The sequence below is a fragment of the Neolamprologus multifasciatus genome, chromosome 5, assembly GCF_963576455.1.
Source record: "Neolamprologus multifasciatus chromosome 5, fNeoMul1.2, whole genome shotgun sequence".
Lineage (NCBI taxonomy): Eukaryota > Metazoa > Chordata > Actinopteri > Cichliformes > Cichlidae > Neolamprologus > Neolamprologus multifasciatus.
Genome location: NC_140443.1, coordinates 38,344,139 through 38,361,398, shown reverse-complemented (window position 1 = coordinate 38,361,398; position 17,260 = coordinate 38,344,139). Strand labels below are relative to the sequence as shown.

At 39.5% G+C, this 17,260-nt stretch overlaps 1 protein-coding gene across 3 annotated transcripts in view; it reads left to right on the top strand.

Moving 5' to 3' along the window:
- Positions 1-17,260, top strand: part of LOC146519291 (calcium-dependent secretion activator 1-like) — a 238,584-nt gene that overhangs the window by 38,234 nt on the left and 183,090 nt on the right. The window lies entirely within an intron of this gene.

The window sequence follows — 17,260 nt, the reverse complement described above, 5'->3', positions numbered from 1 at the left end:
CGGGCATTTTGACTAGAGACCGGCCGCCATTATAGGAAAAATCATAAAGCCTTTGAATGAAAACAAACACTGTTGTGACAGTGATGTACACAGTTTTGTTGGTATATATGCATCAATCTATCAATCCTTTGTTGTAAGATTCAGATAATTATTTTTTAAAAGCTAGACATTTTAAATGAGAATAAGAAAGAAAAGTATTTCTTTGTGCCCACCTCTCCCTGTTAATGCCCTACCTGGCCCCCCTGGCAAAACTTTGCTAGATCCGCACCTGCACAGTTACCTGCTGTCAGCTACTTAGAAAAGGATCCTGGTGTTATTTGTCTCTCAGAAACAGTTCATAACTTCAACTCATCCATGTCACCTAAAAGGTAAACCTGTTTCTCCATCACCTGTTCAGCTCTGATGATTCAGTAAGGACATCTCCTGGTTTCATCTTCATGTTTCCCTCTCACCACATATCCAAACCGACATCATGACCAGCAGCTTTGCAGCTGTGGCTCCAGCAAACATCAGCTGATACTAGAAATTAATATTAAATAAATTCTAACAACAGCTGATCAAGCTTAAACGTGCTGCTGTTGTTTAGCGCGACATCGGCTGGTTTCCTCTTTCTGGCGCAAAGTGGGCGATAAACAAACAAGAGAGCCGATCAGCTGATCATTGATCAGTTTCATGATTGAAGTAGAAACAGAGGGAGGGGGGAGAATGAAAGAAGAAGAGGCAGCTGTGCAGCAAAGACACAGAATAACTCCAGCTTTGTGCCTTTTTCATTGTAGCTGAATTACGGGACAAACTGTTCCTTTTCGCCTCAATAAGAAACGCGTAATATTTTCTCTGAATACCAGACGGGACGGTTGGCAACTCTAATAACTTATGAACAAAATAAAGTTCAACATCATTAACTTCATAGCACCCACCCAGCTGTATAGAAACTCCATCATGCTAGCTAGTACGCAGTACGGAAAAAGTCAGAATAACGAAAATAAACTCCACCTAAACTTGGTTTATATCTGACCCAGATAGACTGCAGGTCACAACTTCTTACCTGAAGTTCACACTTGGACCAGCGGCCGCCTCGGGTCTCTTTTCCTTCTGCGTCCCCTTTCCCTCCTCCACCTGCTGCTTCCACCACTTCCACCACATGTTACAGAATCTGTGGAAGCTCTGCGATAGCCACCACACGAAGTAACGAGTAACGACCCTATCTAAATCCCAGTAACAACTAACGCGTTCCTGATTTTGGCATAATAACTAGTTACCGTGCTCGTTACCACAATAATAACGTAGTTACTGTAACGCGTTAGTTAATAACGCGTTAGTTAATAACGCGTTAGTCCCAACACTGATCATGACATATGATGCGTTTTAAAACCAGACTGGAATACTTCATCGATACCGTGATTATCTAAAAAGGTCTGGAGCTGGAGGAGGACAACTTTCTCCTGAATTTTTGACAGAAAAGGCAGTTTGGAGATTGGTCTATAATTTGATAGAACTGTTGGGCCTAGGTTCTGCTCTTTAAGGATAGTTTCCACCACAGCATGTTGAAAGTCAGGGGGAACAGACCCAGACTGAAGACTGCTATTTACAATGGAATGCAAACATGTACCTTTCAGCAGTGTAGGTGGAATGATGTCCAGGGGACATTTTGAAGGTTTCAAGTTATTAACTGTTTCATTAAGTAATGAAAAGGAAACTGTCTCGAAACGATCAAAAACGGCAAAAGTTGAAGAGTGAATGTGGGATCTGATGTGTACAATTTTGTTAATGAAGAATTTCAGAAGATTTTCGCATGTTATATTCGCTTCTGTATGGAGCTCGATAGTGGGTGGGTTAAGAAATGACTTTATAATGCCAAATAAAATACAAGGTTTATGGTGATTGTTGAACACAATCTTAGAAAACTACTTTGTTTTTGCTGCTTTCTGATAATTTGACAAGGATTCTCTAAGTGCTTCAAACGATACCTGTAATCGGTCCTTTTTCCACTTTCGTTACGCTTTTCTACATATCTGTCCAAGTTTTCTTGTATCATTATTCAACCATGGTTAAGTTTTAAGTTTTAGATACTTAGTGGTGAAAGAAGCAATGGAATCAACTACTTCCTGTCCTGTCACTTGGTGTTCGCTCGCTCGCTCTGTGGTATAGTATCGCTTCCTGTTCCTGCTCAAACACAGTGGTGTTTCTGAGTAGCTTATTTGCTTAGCAGTTTAATTAACAACTTTTAAATACATTCTTTTTTCACAGTATAATCTTCACGTGCTTCATCCGAAGCACACTTTCTGTGTACTCACTACCTAATTTATAGTATTCACTCACTGTCTCTGTACTGTTTCGCTAGCTTAGCTCGTAGCCGACCCGTTAGCACCATGGCTACTTCACCTGTCCCTTCTGCACTTTCTTGCTCATTGTGTCAGATGTTTAGTTACTCCTCGGCCTCCTTTAGCAGTAATGATATCTGTAACAAATGTAGCATATTTGCAGCTCTGGAGGCCAGGATTACTGAATTGGAGACTCGGCTTTGCACCCTGCTCTCACCCTTAGCTAGCCAGGCCCCTGTAGCTGGTGCAGCCGAAGATAGCGTAGGCCCCGCTAGCTGTTCCCCGGCAGACCCCAAGCAGCTGGGGAAAGGCTGGGTAACGGTGAGAAGGAAGCGTAGTCCTAAACAGAAGCCCCAGGTACACCACCAACCCGTTCATGTGTCTAACCGTTTTTCCCCACTCGGTGACACACCCGCCGGGGGTCAAACTCTGGTAATTGGTGACTCTGTTCTCAGACATGTGAAGCTAGAGACACCGGCAACCATAGTCAATTGTCTTCCAGGGGCCAGAGCAGGCGACATTGAAGGAAATTTAAAACTGCTGGCTAAGGGTAAACGTAAATTCAATAAAATCATAATTCACGTCGGCAGTAATGACACCCGGTTACGCCAATCGGAGGTCACTAAAATCAATATTGAATCGGTGTGTAACTTTGCCAAAACAATGTCGGACTCTGTAGTTTTCTCTGGTCCCCTCCCCAATCAGACCAGGAGTGACATGTTTAGCCGCATGTTCTCCTTAAATTGCTGGCTGTCTGAGTGGTGTCCCAGAAACGATGTGGGCTTCATAGATAATTGGCAAACCTTCTGGAGGAAACCTGGTCTTGTTAGGAGAGATGGCATCCATCCCACTTTGGATGGAGCAGCTCTCATTTCTAGAAATATCGACAAATTTATTAAACCCCTCAAAACATGACTATCCAGAGTTGGGACCAGGAAGCAGAGTTGCAGTCTTACACGCCTCTCTGCAGCTTCTCTCCTCCTGCTACCCCCCCAAAAACCCATCTCCATAGAGACTGTGTCTGCTTCCAAAAAGACAAAAAACAAACAACTTAAACAATCACAAAGAAAGAATAATACAGTATCCACATCTGAACCAAAGAGTAAAACAGTGAAATGTGGATTATTAAATATTAGGTCTCTCTCCTCCAAGTCTCTGTTAGTACATGACTTAATAATTGATCAACAAATTGATTTACTCTGCCTTACAGAAACCTGGTTGCAGCAGGATGATTATGTTAGTTTAAATGAATCAACACCCCCGAGTCATTCTAACTAACAGAAATCTCGAAGCACAGGTCGAGGGGGTGGTGTGGCAGCAATTTTTCACACCAGTCTATTAATTAATGATAGACCAAGACAGACTTTTAATTCATTTGAAAGCCTGATGCTTAGCATTGTCCACCCCAGCTGTGAAACTCAGAAACCAGTCTTACTTGTTATCATCTATCGTCCACCTGGGCCTTACACAGAGTTTCTGTCTGATTTCTCAGACTTTATATCTAATTTAGTTCTGAGCTCAGATAAAATAATTATTGTGGGTGATTTTAACATCCATGTAGATGCTAAAAATGACAGCCTCAACATGGCATTTAATCTGTTGTTAGACTCAATTGGTTTCTCTCAAAATGTAAAAGAACCCACCCACCACTTTAATCACACTCTAGATCTTGTTTTAACATATGGCATAGAAACTGAACATTTAACAGTGTTTCCTGAAAACCCTCTCCTGTCTGATCATTTCTTGATAACATTTACATTTACAATAATTGATTACGCAGCAGTGGAGAGTGGACTTTATCAAAGTAGATGTCTTTCTGAAAGCGCTGTAACTAAGTTTAAGAATATAATCCAGCCACTGTTATCATCGTCAATGCCCTGTACCAACACAGAGCAGAGCAGCTATCTGAACGCTACCCCAACAGAGGTCGATTATCTTGTTAATAATTTCACCTCCTCACTACGTACGACTCTGGATACTGTAGCTCCAGTGAAAACTAAGGTCTCTAATCAGAAGTACCTGACCCCGTGGTATAATTCTCAAACAAGTACCCTAAAGCAGATGACTCGTAATCTGGAGAGGAAATGGCGTGTCACAAATTTAGAGGATCATCATTTAGCCTGGAGAAATAGTTTGTTGCTTTATAAGAAAGCCCTCCGCGAAGCCAGAACAGCTTACTACTCATCACTGATTGAAGAAAATAAGAACAACCCCAGGTTTCTCTTCAGCACTGTAGCCAGGCTGACAAAAAGTCAGAGCTCTGTTGAGCCAACCATCCCTTTAACGTTAACTAGTGATGACTTCATGAACTTCTTCACAAATAAAATTTTTATCATTAGAGAAAAAATTACCAATAATCATCCCACAGATGTAATATTATCTACAGCTACTCTTAGTTCCATTGATGTTAAGTTAGACTCTTTTTTTCCAATCGATCTTTCTGAGTTAACTTCAATAATTACTTCCTCCAAACCATCAACGTGTCTTTTAGACCCCATTCCTACAAAACTGCTCAAAGAAGTCCTGCCATTGATTAATTCTTCGATCTTATATATGATCAACCTATCTCTAATAATCGGCTATGTACCACAGGCCTTCAAGGTGGCTGCAGTTAAACCTTTACTCAAAAAGCCATCTCTAGACCCAGCAGTCTTAGCTAATTATAGGCCAATCTCCAACCTTCCTTTCATATCAAAAATCCTTGAAAGAGTAGTTGTCAAACAGCTAACAGATCATCTGCAGAGGAATGGTTTATTTGAAGAGTTTCAGTCAGGTTTCAGAGTTCATCACAGCACAGAAACAGCTTTATTGAAGGTTACAAATGATCTTCTTATGGCCTCTGACAGTGGACTCATCTCTGTGCTTGTCCTTCTTGACCTTAGTGCAGCATTCGATACTGTTGACCATAATATTCTATTAGAGCGATTAGAACATGCTGTAGGTATTACAGGTATTGCACTGCAGTGGTTTGTATCATATCTATCTAATAGACTCCAATTTGTGCATGTAAATGGAGAGTCCTCTTCACACACTGAGGTTAATTATGGAGTTCCACAGGGTTCGGTGCTAGGACCAATTCTGTTTACATTATACATGCTTCCCCTAGGCAGCATCATTAGAAGACATAGCATACATTTTCACTGCTATGCAGATGACACCCAGCTCTATCTGTCCATGAAGCCAGATAACACACACCAATTAGTTAAACTGCAGGAATGTCTTAAAGACATAAAGACTTGGATGGCCACTAACTTTCTGCTTCTTAACTCAGATAAAACTGAGGTCATTGTACTCGGCGCTGAAAAGCTTAGAAATATGGTATCTAACCAGATTCTTACTCTGGATGGCATTACCTTGGCCTCCAGTAACACTGTGAGGAACCTTGGAGTCATTTTTGACCAGGATATGTCCTTCAACGCACATATTAAACAAATATGTAAGACTGCGTTCTTCCATTTGCGCAACATCTCTAAAATTAGAAATATCCTGTCTCAGAGTGACGCTGAAAAACTAGTTCATGCATTTATTACTTCCAGGCTGGACTACTGCAATTCATTATTATCAGGATGTCCAAAAAACTCACTGAAAAGCCTTCAGTTAATCCAAAATGCTGCAGCAAGAGTACTGACAGGGACTAGAAGGAGAGAGCATATTTCTCCTGTTTTGGCTTCCCTTCATTGGCTTCCTGTTAAATCCAGAATTGAATTCAAAATCCTGCTCCTCACATACAAGGTCTTAAATAATCAGGCCCCATCTTATCTTAATGACCTTGTAGTACCATATCACCCTATTAGAGCACTTCGCTCCCGCTCTGCAGGCCTACTTGTTGTTCCTAGAGTATTTAAAAGTAGAATGGGAGGGAGAGCCTTCAGTTTTCAGGCCCCTCTTCTGTGGAACCAGCTTCCAGTTTGGATTCAGGAGACAGACACTATCTCTACTTTTAAGATTAGGCTTAAAACCTTCCTTTTTGCTAAAGCATATAGTTAGGGCTGGACCAGGTGACCCTGAATCCTCCCTTAGTTATGCTGCAATAGATGTAGGCTGCCGGGGGATTCCCATGATGCATTGAGTTTTTCCTTTCCAGTCACCTTTCTCACTCACTATGTATTAACAGACCTCTCTGTATTGAATCGTATCTGTTATTAATCTCTGTCTCTCTTCCACAGCATGTCTTTATCCTGTCTTCCTTCTCTCACCCCAACCGGTCGCAGCAGATGGCCGCCCCTCCCTGAGCCTGGTTCTGCCGGAGGTTTCTTCCTGTTAAAAGGGAGTTTTTCCTTCCCACTGTCGCCAAAGTGCTTGCTCATAGGGGGTCATATGATTGTTGGGCTTTTCTCTGTATCTATGAAGCGCCTTGAGGCGACATTTGTTGTGATTTGGCGCTATATAAATAAAATTGAATTGAATTGAATTGAATTGAATTGAATTGAACTTCCAAACAAGTTGAGTTAAACAGAGAGGGTAGGCTGTCAGTAGTGAAATGGCTGGGCCTATTGCAGGTAATGCATGATTTAAATTTTTATACAAATAAGCAAAGCGATCTGCAGTATTTGAGTTAATCATAAGAGATCTGTATTTAGGCACATCTGATTTGATGGACTGACTTAAGAGAGGAAACTCAAATAGTACATTCATGTGGTCAGAAAAATGAATGTCACAGATTTCAATGTCAAGAAGTGACAAGATAGTACCAAATCCAAAGTATGACCATGTTCATGTGTGGGGCCATTGACTGACTGATCAAGATTAAAAGAGTCTATCAGATTTAAAAAGTCATTTGCAGCAAATGTGAATGTTAAAATTCCCTACAATTAAAACACTGTCATAACTTGGCAACAAGTCTTGTCAAAAATTCAGGAAAATCTTGATGAAGTCCTTATTATATTTTGGAGGTTGATAACCAGCACACACAACCCCGGAGTAGACAAACGAATTTCAAATAATTGCAGTTCAAAGCTGCCATAGGCATCAGCTGTTAACTGATGACAGTTGAAGCAGTTTTTATAAACAGTGGCTAATCCTCTGCCCCAGCCCGTAATTCGGGGTGAATTGAGGTAGTAGCAGTCTGAGGGAACCAGTTTAGAAAACGGGCTCAACTCACCCCAGTCGAGCCACGTTTCAGTCACCAGGAGAAAGTCCAAATTACAAGTGGTGAAAAAGTCGTTCAGGGTGAAAGTTTTGTTAGCCAACGACCTAGCGTTAACCAGGGCCAGTTTAGCTAACATAGTGTTGAACAGCTGGGATGAACAGCGTACAAGGTGAAGATTTTGGTAATCCACTCCACCCCTGTGAAGACGTGGGGAAGGATACCATGGACACTGGATATCTTGAAGTGAAGTCACAGGTACAATCCAAAGAGGTACCAATTCCAGGCAATGCCAGGAAATGAACAACTTGCTGTCCGAGGCAAAGTTCTGTAGAAGAGCACGGGGATTGGTCAACGGGAATATTTCTGTGTAAGCAGTGTTGGGAAGGTTACTTTTAAAATGTATTCCATTACAGATTACAGATTACATGCCCCAAAATGTATTCTGTAACGTATTCCTTTAAGTTACTCAATGAGAGTAATGTATTCTGAATACTTTGGATTACTTAATATATTATCATGCTGTTTACAACTACATGAATGTACTATTGCTGTGATTTATTACTGTTACTGAAGGTCCGCGGCTCCGAACCGTAGTAAAGGGACCTCTGGCTAATACGGTGGGTTCTGTGTCGGCTCGTAGCCGAAAACTAGCTTTACTTTGTTGTCTGGGTCAACTTTGCTAGCAGAGACAGAGAGAGGCGTTGAAAGACTGCTCCAACAGAACTTATTGTTTTTGGAGGAAAACACGAACACGGTGTACAATCGAGTCTTAATAGCTTACTTACAACTGGGCTCGTCAGGCTCTCTTCTTGGCTGCAGTGGTTATTATTATATTTACATGCTTCCAGCTCCCGTTTCTGCTCGATGACAGCTCGTACTTTTCCTTTTTCTCCCTCCCTCGCTCACAGACACATAACGGGTATGGCAGTCCATTCTCCCTGCAGCACGGACTACACTGCCCATGATGCTACATTCTTTAGAGCTATACCTGTAGCATTCTGCCTGTTAGCTTAGCACAACAACAACAAAAAGGCCTCTCTCACCCAGGAAACACGCAGAGAGAGCGTCACCCTGTAACCATGGCAACCGTAACGCTGCCGCCTGGAACAACAGAACGTAGCTGTCAAACAAAACCCAAACAGTCCTGACCCGCCACGATATGAAACAGGGAAGTACCGCCGTGTAATCCATTTAATTCAACAAAGTAACTGTATTCTAAATACCACCTTTTTAAACGGTAACTGTAACGGAATACAGTTACTCATATTTTAGACTGCGTGTAAGTAGCAACGCAGTTTTTGAGTTTTACTAGTAATCCACCCCGTTTCCCTCGCCTTCTGTAGCATTTCTTCCTGAGGGGAATGCTAGATGGATGACGGCGGGGAAACAGTGGTACCGTTTCTACCACAGGTGGGACTCAGTAATCCTCACCTCCTGGGGCCATGTGATACTACTCATAAACAGTGTCTCGGATATTTAATAGTGACTGGAAATCATACACAAAAAGAGTAGAGACATTGTTGAGGAAAACAGATATAAACAGAGCTAGTAGAATCAAAACAGGTAACAGCTGACTGCAAGCCACACACACAGGCGTCGTCTTGCTGTCTACAACCTAAATGGCTAAAAACAATGAGCTATCATTCAATTTGTTTCTCATCTCTTGGCTACCTTGTTGTGCTTCCTTATCCATGAAAATGTTGGTTTTAATACTTTTGGTGTGGGCCTCTATGGGGTTTTTTTGTCAGTATACTGCTCGGCCATAATTTCAACTAGAGCATTTCATAATTTAGTGAAAAGATTTTTTTTTTGTTTTATTTTGTGGAAATTGAGGTTCCTAACAAAGTCAAAAAGCCTTGAAGCAATAGACAAATTTACGTCATTCTTTTATGCATTTAAAATGTAAAATGGGTCGGTGCCGACCCGAACACAAGAGGAAGGTTAATAAACAAACAGGACTGCCTTCCATATGTTACTGTTTAGGCTCAAATCGGGTCGATGTTCGGTTACAGTGAACCTGTGGCATCCTCTTGTTTATAAGATATTTGCATCTGATACATCAGTGGGAATAAAAAAAGGAAAAGGAAAAAAACTCATGTGTCATGGATATTGTTAACATGTAGATAACTTGTAATTAATGTGTTTTTCTAGCCTTTCTTTTTACAGTAAGTATATTCTTTATGGTGGCACAGTATGTGAGTAACAGATTATAGTAAATATGACGTTACCTGACCCTGCAAATAACCTTTTATGTTGAAAGTAGAAAAAACTAGAGAACCGATGGAGTCAGAGCTGAACGCTTCAATTTCAATTCAATTCAATTCAATTTTATTTATATAGCGCCAAATCACAACAAAAGTCGCCTCAAGGCGCTACATAGATACAGAGAAAAACCCAACAATCATATGACCCCCTATGAGCAGCACTTTGGTGACAGTGGGAAGGAAAAACTCCCTTTTAACAGGAAGAAACCTCTAGCAGAACCAGGCTCAGGGAGGGGCGGGGCCATCTGCTGTGATTGGATGGGGTGAGAGAAGGAAGACAGGATAAAGACATGCTGTGGAAGAGAGACAGAGGTTAATAACAGATATGCTCATTTTTTTTTAAATTTTCTTCTTGAAAGCAGAGGCGGTTTTGAGATATTTTAATGAATTTACGCCATAGTGTAACACTCTCTCTGCCACAGTCTCTGTCTTTCTCACTTTCTCTTGTCTACATGAAAGTGATGATTCAAATAAGATATTAATATAACTTTTATGCACTACAAAGTTTTATAACACTCCAATTTTTCCAGTTTTTTATTGAAATTTTACAGTTTTATGTGTCATTGCACTCTGAAATGAAAGCATAGTACAGATAAGCAAGTGGAGTTAAAAAAGAAATCATTGAATCAGTTTCTAGACCAAAATATATTCTAAACCTTTGACTCATCGATGTAGGCACCTTTGGCAGATATAACAGCTGAACACACCCGTGGCATTCTTTCTACAATAGAAATCAAATATTCTCCCATATCTGTTGCAGATGTTCCCGTAAATGTGGACCTTGTAGGCTGCTTTGCTTTCACTCTTCTGTCCAGTTCATCCCAAACCAGCTCGATGGGGTTTTAGTCTGGAGACACTGCTGAACACTCTTTTTTCCTGAGGTAGTTCTGGCATAGATTGGACTTGTGTTTTGGGTCATAATCTTGCTGTAGGATGAACCCCTGACCAACTAGGCACATACCAGAGGGTACTGCATGATGTTCCAGAATGCTGTGGTTTTGGTTCAGGGTGCCTCTCACTCTGTACAAGTCACCAACCCTGGATCCAGCAAACAGCCCCGGACCATCACACTTCCTCCTCCACGCTTGACAGTTGATGCCACACACTGTGTAACCATCCTACTCGATGTTGTACAGAGATCCTGCATGATGAACCAAAGATTTCAGATGTTGATTCATTAGTCCATAATACCTTCTTCCAGTCTGCAGTAGTCCAATGGCGGTGTTTCATGGCCCAGGCAAACCTTTGTCTTATTCTGACATCTTACCAATAGCTTTCTTCCTGCCACTCATCCTGTCAAACCTGCAGCTCAAAATCTTCTCTTCACAGCTGAAAATGAGACTTGCTTACTATGACCACTATTAAGCTGTGCTTGAAGCTGTTGTCCTGTGAGCTGTCTGTTAACTCTCTCATTCAGCTGTGGCTTTGGGTCTGCCAGACCTCTTCCTGTCAGAGTTTTCCAAAGTTTCTGAGTGGCTTTTGCCATACTGATCCATTTAATTGAGAACGTTTATTCGGTTTAAACTACAGTTCAGTGTTCTGAAACATCTGCACTTTGGAAGCTCAACACAGCGTCAAAATGTCTGTTTTGACCTTCCCATCTCTACCCACGATGCATATATGATAATAACTACCTTCCATCACCCATATGGAATCTGTCCTGTGTTATTACCTGGGAACCACTGTGAGTACATTATATTGCACATTTTTAATCTCCTTACTCCCCCCGGTACTCAAATTTCCCTTGCTCCAGACCCATAGTCCCACTATTGACTGGGCTAACAATAAGGTTACTTCTTGGAGTTTGCACTATCATCAGTATTGTTTACAGTCTGCATTACCCCGAGACTGGGCGATGAATGAGAAAATGGCTTTTAAAGCCACCTTGGTCACTTTGAGTACCCACTGATGCTTTTGGCCTCACAAATGCCCTAGCCGTGTTCCAGTCCATAGTAAATGACATCCTCAGGGAGGTTTCCTCAATATCTTTTTCAACCAGACAGGACAAAATTTGGTAGACAGAAAGTTGAGGCCATATGTGGAGAAACAGATCAGACACAGATCCGCCTCAGGTTAGTTTGTATTAAATAAAAACTGTTTCTGCAGCAGATTATGACTATTTCAGTTTTTAAATATTTTTTCTAAAATTTCTAAGACACTAATTATAATAATAACAATAACAATGATAACAAAAAAATCTATTATTTTTGCCATTATTGGATAAAAATGTATAAAGACAGAAAACTGCTTTAATCTTCCCAGCTCCCAGTGATTGAATGTCAGCAGTAACTGACAGATGACAGCCTTCGTTTCTGTAAAAGAAACAGCTGCCAACCACTAAAAGAAAAGTGCCTGGCAGTGTTTTTTGTTACAGAAAGAGAGTTAACTTCAACTCTGAGTCAGTTTGTTAAGAGATATATTCTAAAACACTTCTTCAGCAGAGAATCAGAGAGGAGAAACACACAGATTTTCTTGCTAGCAAGGGCAGCCTCCTGAGCTCACACACCAAGAGTGAGGCTCCAAGATTCGCAAATGAGAGACTGCCCCGGTCTTTATTTGTAGTTTTTCTTCCCTGTTACCTAAAATGTACAGTGCTTAACAAATTTATCACACCACTAGTCATAAAAACCAAGCACAGATCTTAACTCTGTCACATTTATCAGGCAGAAAGAAAATTCCACTGTGCCAGTCTGAGTCTGAGGTAATCAAACCTAATATTTAACCACTGAAACCTTTCCGTTCAGGAATTCAAGTGAATGACTGACATTTGTCATTTTAACAGTATAGCTTTTTACTTACTTTACATACTTCAGTGTGTGTGTGTGTGAGTGTGTGTGTGTGTGTGTGTGTGTGTCAGAGTGTGACCCCATAAATGACTTCCCTAAACCTGCTGGACTCAAAGTCCAGCAGTTCATCTAAACAAAAGCACTTAGACTGGAAACAGATATAACTACGTTAATCCTACCGTAAAACAATAAAACAAGGTACGACCTTTTCCCATGCTCCTAGGATGTGGGGGTGAACGCCAGAACACCCTGGAATATTACAGACTTCCTAGGATGAGACATTCCTTCAATATGCCACCAACTATATACTTCTAAACACAAGTGATTACATGCAGTATTCTACCATATGCAAACTTATATCAAAGATAATAAAAGATTATACTGACTACTAAGTACAATTTTCCATTGACACAGTTACTGGTAGTGATGGGAATTACGGTCCAGAGAGCTGGGGGTTATAAATATAAATATAAATATAATATATAATATAATATAAAATAGGATTCAGTGCATGAATAAACTTCCTGAATCCTCAACAGAATTTTTTTGGAAATCAAGTGCAATGATTTTTGCCAGTTCTTCATCAATTGAGTTCTGTCTTGCTTGGATCAAAGACTTCCGCTAAAACTGTCTCATAGAGCTCTGGGTTGGTTTATGTGCTTGTGGTGGTATACTGCACGATGCTGTAGATACTGCAGCAGAAGCAGCAGCAACAGTTACAGTAGACACACTGGCACCTTCATTAATATCACACTCAACTGACTTTTTTATCTTCCCATTCCCAACCGGCTCTATTTGATATCCTTTTCTTGCAGACTCTACACGCTGCCTTTACATTGTCAATAAAATTGAGATGGTTCCAGATTTTGCTTCTTTTGGCTCTTTCTCTTTCTCCCTCCTGCTCTGTTTGTGTGCTACTGCTGCTGCGAGTGTACTCACATGCTCACATGCAGTGTGAAGTGAAAAAAAGTGAGAGAGAGAGGGTGAGAGAAAGAAAAAAAGAAACACTTCAAAGAGCTGTTTCATTTGCGACCGACACATCACTAGTTACTGGGGTAACAGTCTGTGTTCTGATTACATTTAATCTTAAAATTTCTTCACAGATTGAGATCTAGTCATTAAATACAAACAACATTTCTGTAAATGGCTTCTTATATATCATTTTTCTACTATGAGCAAAGTGGTTTGTATTCCTCATTCACCCGTTCATACAAGCTTTTTTTTCCTGTCCTTAAGTGGTTTCCATCAAACACTCACATGCATTCAGTCAGCACTGGCAGGTGCTCTGCTATTTATTTATGTGTTACCATGTTGAATCATAGTACCAGGGCTCTGCTAATGATAATCCTTTCTTACTCTGTGCACACACAAACACACTTTGTTGAGTGAACAAACTCAAGATTCAAGATTCAAGTTTACTGTCATGTACACTGCAAAACAAATGGTTACACAGAGCAATGAAATGGAAACTCAGAAGTTACTTCAGTAAGTTTCCTGTTCCCGAACAGCGGATCAGTTGTCTCAGATTTAATCAACTCGGAGTTTAATTTTACGTTTTTTCCACATGCTTCCTCGAATAGAGCATAGAGGTGTTTGTTGAAAAAAATCTGCCAACAGTCAGTCTGTTACTCTAGTGACTGAGTTTCTGATCCATAAAGACGGTTAACATCAACTCTAAGTTTCTCTCATCTCAGTGTTAACAACTTCAGAGTTTTTAGCTAAATCTGTTTCCTGGAATAAGGCCCAGGTGCACTTAAGAGGAAACAACAACACAACCCCTAAAAAGGTTTTGCAACTGATGACTGTTGTGAAAAAATAAGCATTAGAGCTTTGGAACTGATTTTCTGAGATTTTGAAAAAAATTAAAAAACATTTTTTGCAAATGGGTACGGCAAAAGCAGTCTTTACACCACCATTATATACAAACAAACAATCTTTGTCTGCACAATTGTTTTCTTCTATGAAGTTTCTTTACACATTCACTTAGGCACCAGCCTGATAATAAAGACCCCAGCTTATAGCTGTTAGATGTTTTCCTATCTTTGCACACTCACTGTTTATACAAGAAAGCTAGAATATATAAATGCAATCATATGCAGAGGGTAAATGAGTTGAAATAAGAAACTTCTTATGATACTTCAACTCTTCAACTATATTTTAAATAACTATTTTAGTAAGAATATAGTAAAAGTTTTTACTATGGGTGATAATTTCCTTAGGGATTATTGAAATATTCTGATTCCTATTTATCTCAGATCATCCAGTCCTTCTGCTTGACCATCTCCATTTTGCGTGTTAGTACCACTTTCTATTACAGCTCAGAAATAAAGAGGTAATAGTAGAGTAACAAGGGGGAAACAAGAGAGTAATAATGTGGTAATTTCTATGTTATTACTATTCAATTACCAATGTAATAACAATATCCAAGTAATATCATGGCAGCAACAGTGGTTACAGCTGAGTAATATTACCTTGAAATGTATGTAATAAGATAATAAAAGTTAAAAAACTGAGGTAAATATTTTTGAAATACAGCACCGTAATAAAGTGGTAATAGTAGGGTAAGTTATTGCTACTCAATTACCTGTGGTAGTATCTGTGTAATAAGCAGGAAAGAAAGCTGCAAAATACAAAACTGCCTGTTTCCACTTAATTATACATTAATAACCAATTAAAGCTAACGTAAAGAAGTGTGTTTATTACCTGGCAATATCTCTGGTATTTTCTGCGTAATAAGAAGGAAACAGAGCTGCAAAATGCAAAACTGACTGTTTTTATATAATAGCATATTAATAACCAAGTAATAATGACTACTAGAAAACACCTGTCGTGGTTTCTGTAATAAGAAGGTATTTAATACTATGATCATGATAGCTGATTAAAACAAGCATCAGGAAGTCTGTAATGTACTGGAAACACATATTCAAAATGTTAATAATTATATTTAAATGTACAACACATATGAATACATTAGATTGACGTAGGTGTGTAGAGCACCATCTTTCACATCATACTTTAGACATGGATGGCAGCAAATAATATGGTAAATATATTTCAGGTAGGAAAAAAAAGTGGTGCAATTTTTAAAAAAAAAGTCCAGTACACAAAAATACAATGCTATCCATGTTCTCCTGCTTGTTCAATTCAGGGTTGTGGGGGGCGCAACACCATGACCCTGATCCACCTTCATCATTGATTGACCCCTGACCATCAAAAGATCAAGCCTCTCAGTTGAAAACTGGAATATTCAATTTTTGGGCAAATATCTATGTCTTATTTGAAACTATAACTAACCACATCAAGTTCTCTATCCATATTTACAATAATAATGGTCAGGTAATTTCACGACAATCTTACTTTTATGCAACCTTAGTTTTTAGAAGTACTCTAAGTATTTTAGGTAAGCTAACTTTAGCTACTAACCTACTGTTAGCTACACTGTTAGTGGTGTAAGTTGTGGTATGTGTATAAGTTAATAACTACAAGAGACAGCAGTAGCTATAACATGGGTTTGATTCCAAATGTATTGTTATAATCCATTGGTTTATGTAAGCAGGGATCTACAAGGCAAGCCAAAATGGAGGCAAACGGTGGCTAAAGTGGAAACTTGGCACTCTACTTCTTTGTCTTTCTCCAGGGATAAAATTGAAAGTGCAGACTCCCAGTAGGCAGTGTTATGGAAATTTTAACAATAACCTGCAACATACCCAGTGAGCGTTTGAAATGACTTAATAAACATATTGCAATATGGAGAGACCCACTCCAGCCAAACACTAGGGTGATCTCTGAATTGTGGCCACTGCCCGTACATCTTATACACACAGACACAGACACTCTTAAACAAAGAACATTCCACAGCAGATCCTTATCTCTTCAGTCCAGCTCACCCTTGACCCTCTCCTAGTCTAAGAAAGATAAACTGTCACCAACTGTCACCTCCTTTACAACAGGATGTCTGGAGACCCTTAAGTCTTCAATGGGTTCACTGTGAGAAGGCAATAAACCTTGTGGCCCACCTGATAACATTTTACATGCATACAACTGGTGTCAAGAGTGATTATTCTACACTGAGTTGAGAAAGTATTACTACTATTACTAAAGTGATGCGTTTAATACATAAAATAAAGAGATTTCCAGTACAGCAGCAGTCTGCCACCTACTGGCAGCCAGTTCTTTGCACACTGTTTTTATTTATGCTTATTATACAGAACCTACCACATGTGTTACTAGATAATAATCACACACTTTTTTAGTTTGCTTTAACAGGTTATTAATGCTATTGAATAGAAACAGTCAGGTTTTGCATTTTGCAGCTATATTTCCCGCTTATTACACAGAAACTACCAGAGGTAATTGAGTGGTAATAACTTAGAAAGTACCACATTATTACGTTCTAGTTTCCTTTTGTTACCCTACAATTACCACTTTATTACCAAGCTGTATGTCCACATTGTTACCCCCAGTTTTGGGGCTATTATTATCCTATTACATAAAGTTCATAAATAATATTACTCAACCGTAACATTGTTGCTACCGTGATATTACATGGATATTACTTTGCTAATTGAATAGTAATAACATAGAGATTACCACATCATTACCCACTTGTTTCCCCCTTGTTACTCTACCATTACCCCTTTATTACCAACTTTCACGCCTGTTTTTTCACACCAAATGTAATGCAATGTTTGTACATGAATATCTCATAAACTACATTTTCAGTGCTATTTCTTATTGTCAAAATTAATCACAATCTGTCATTTAGATTTTGAAGTACTTAAAATATGAATATGTCCTATA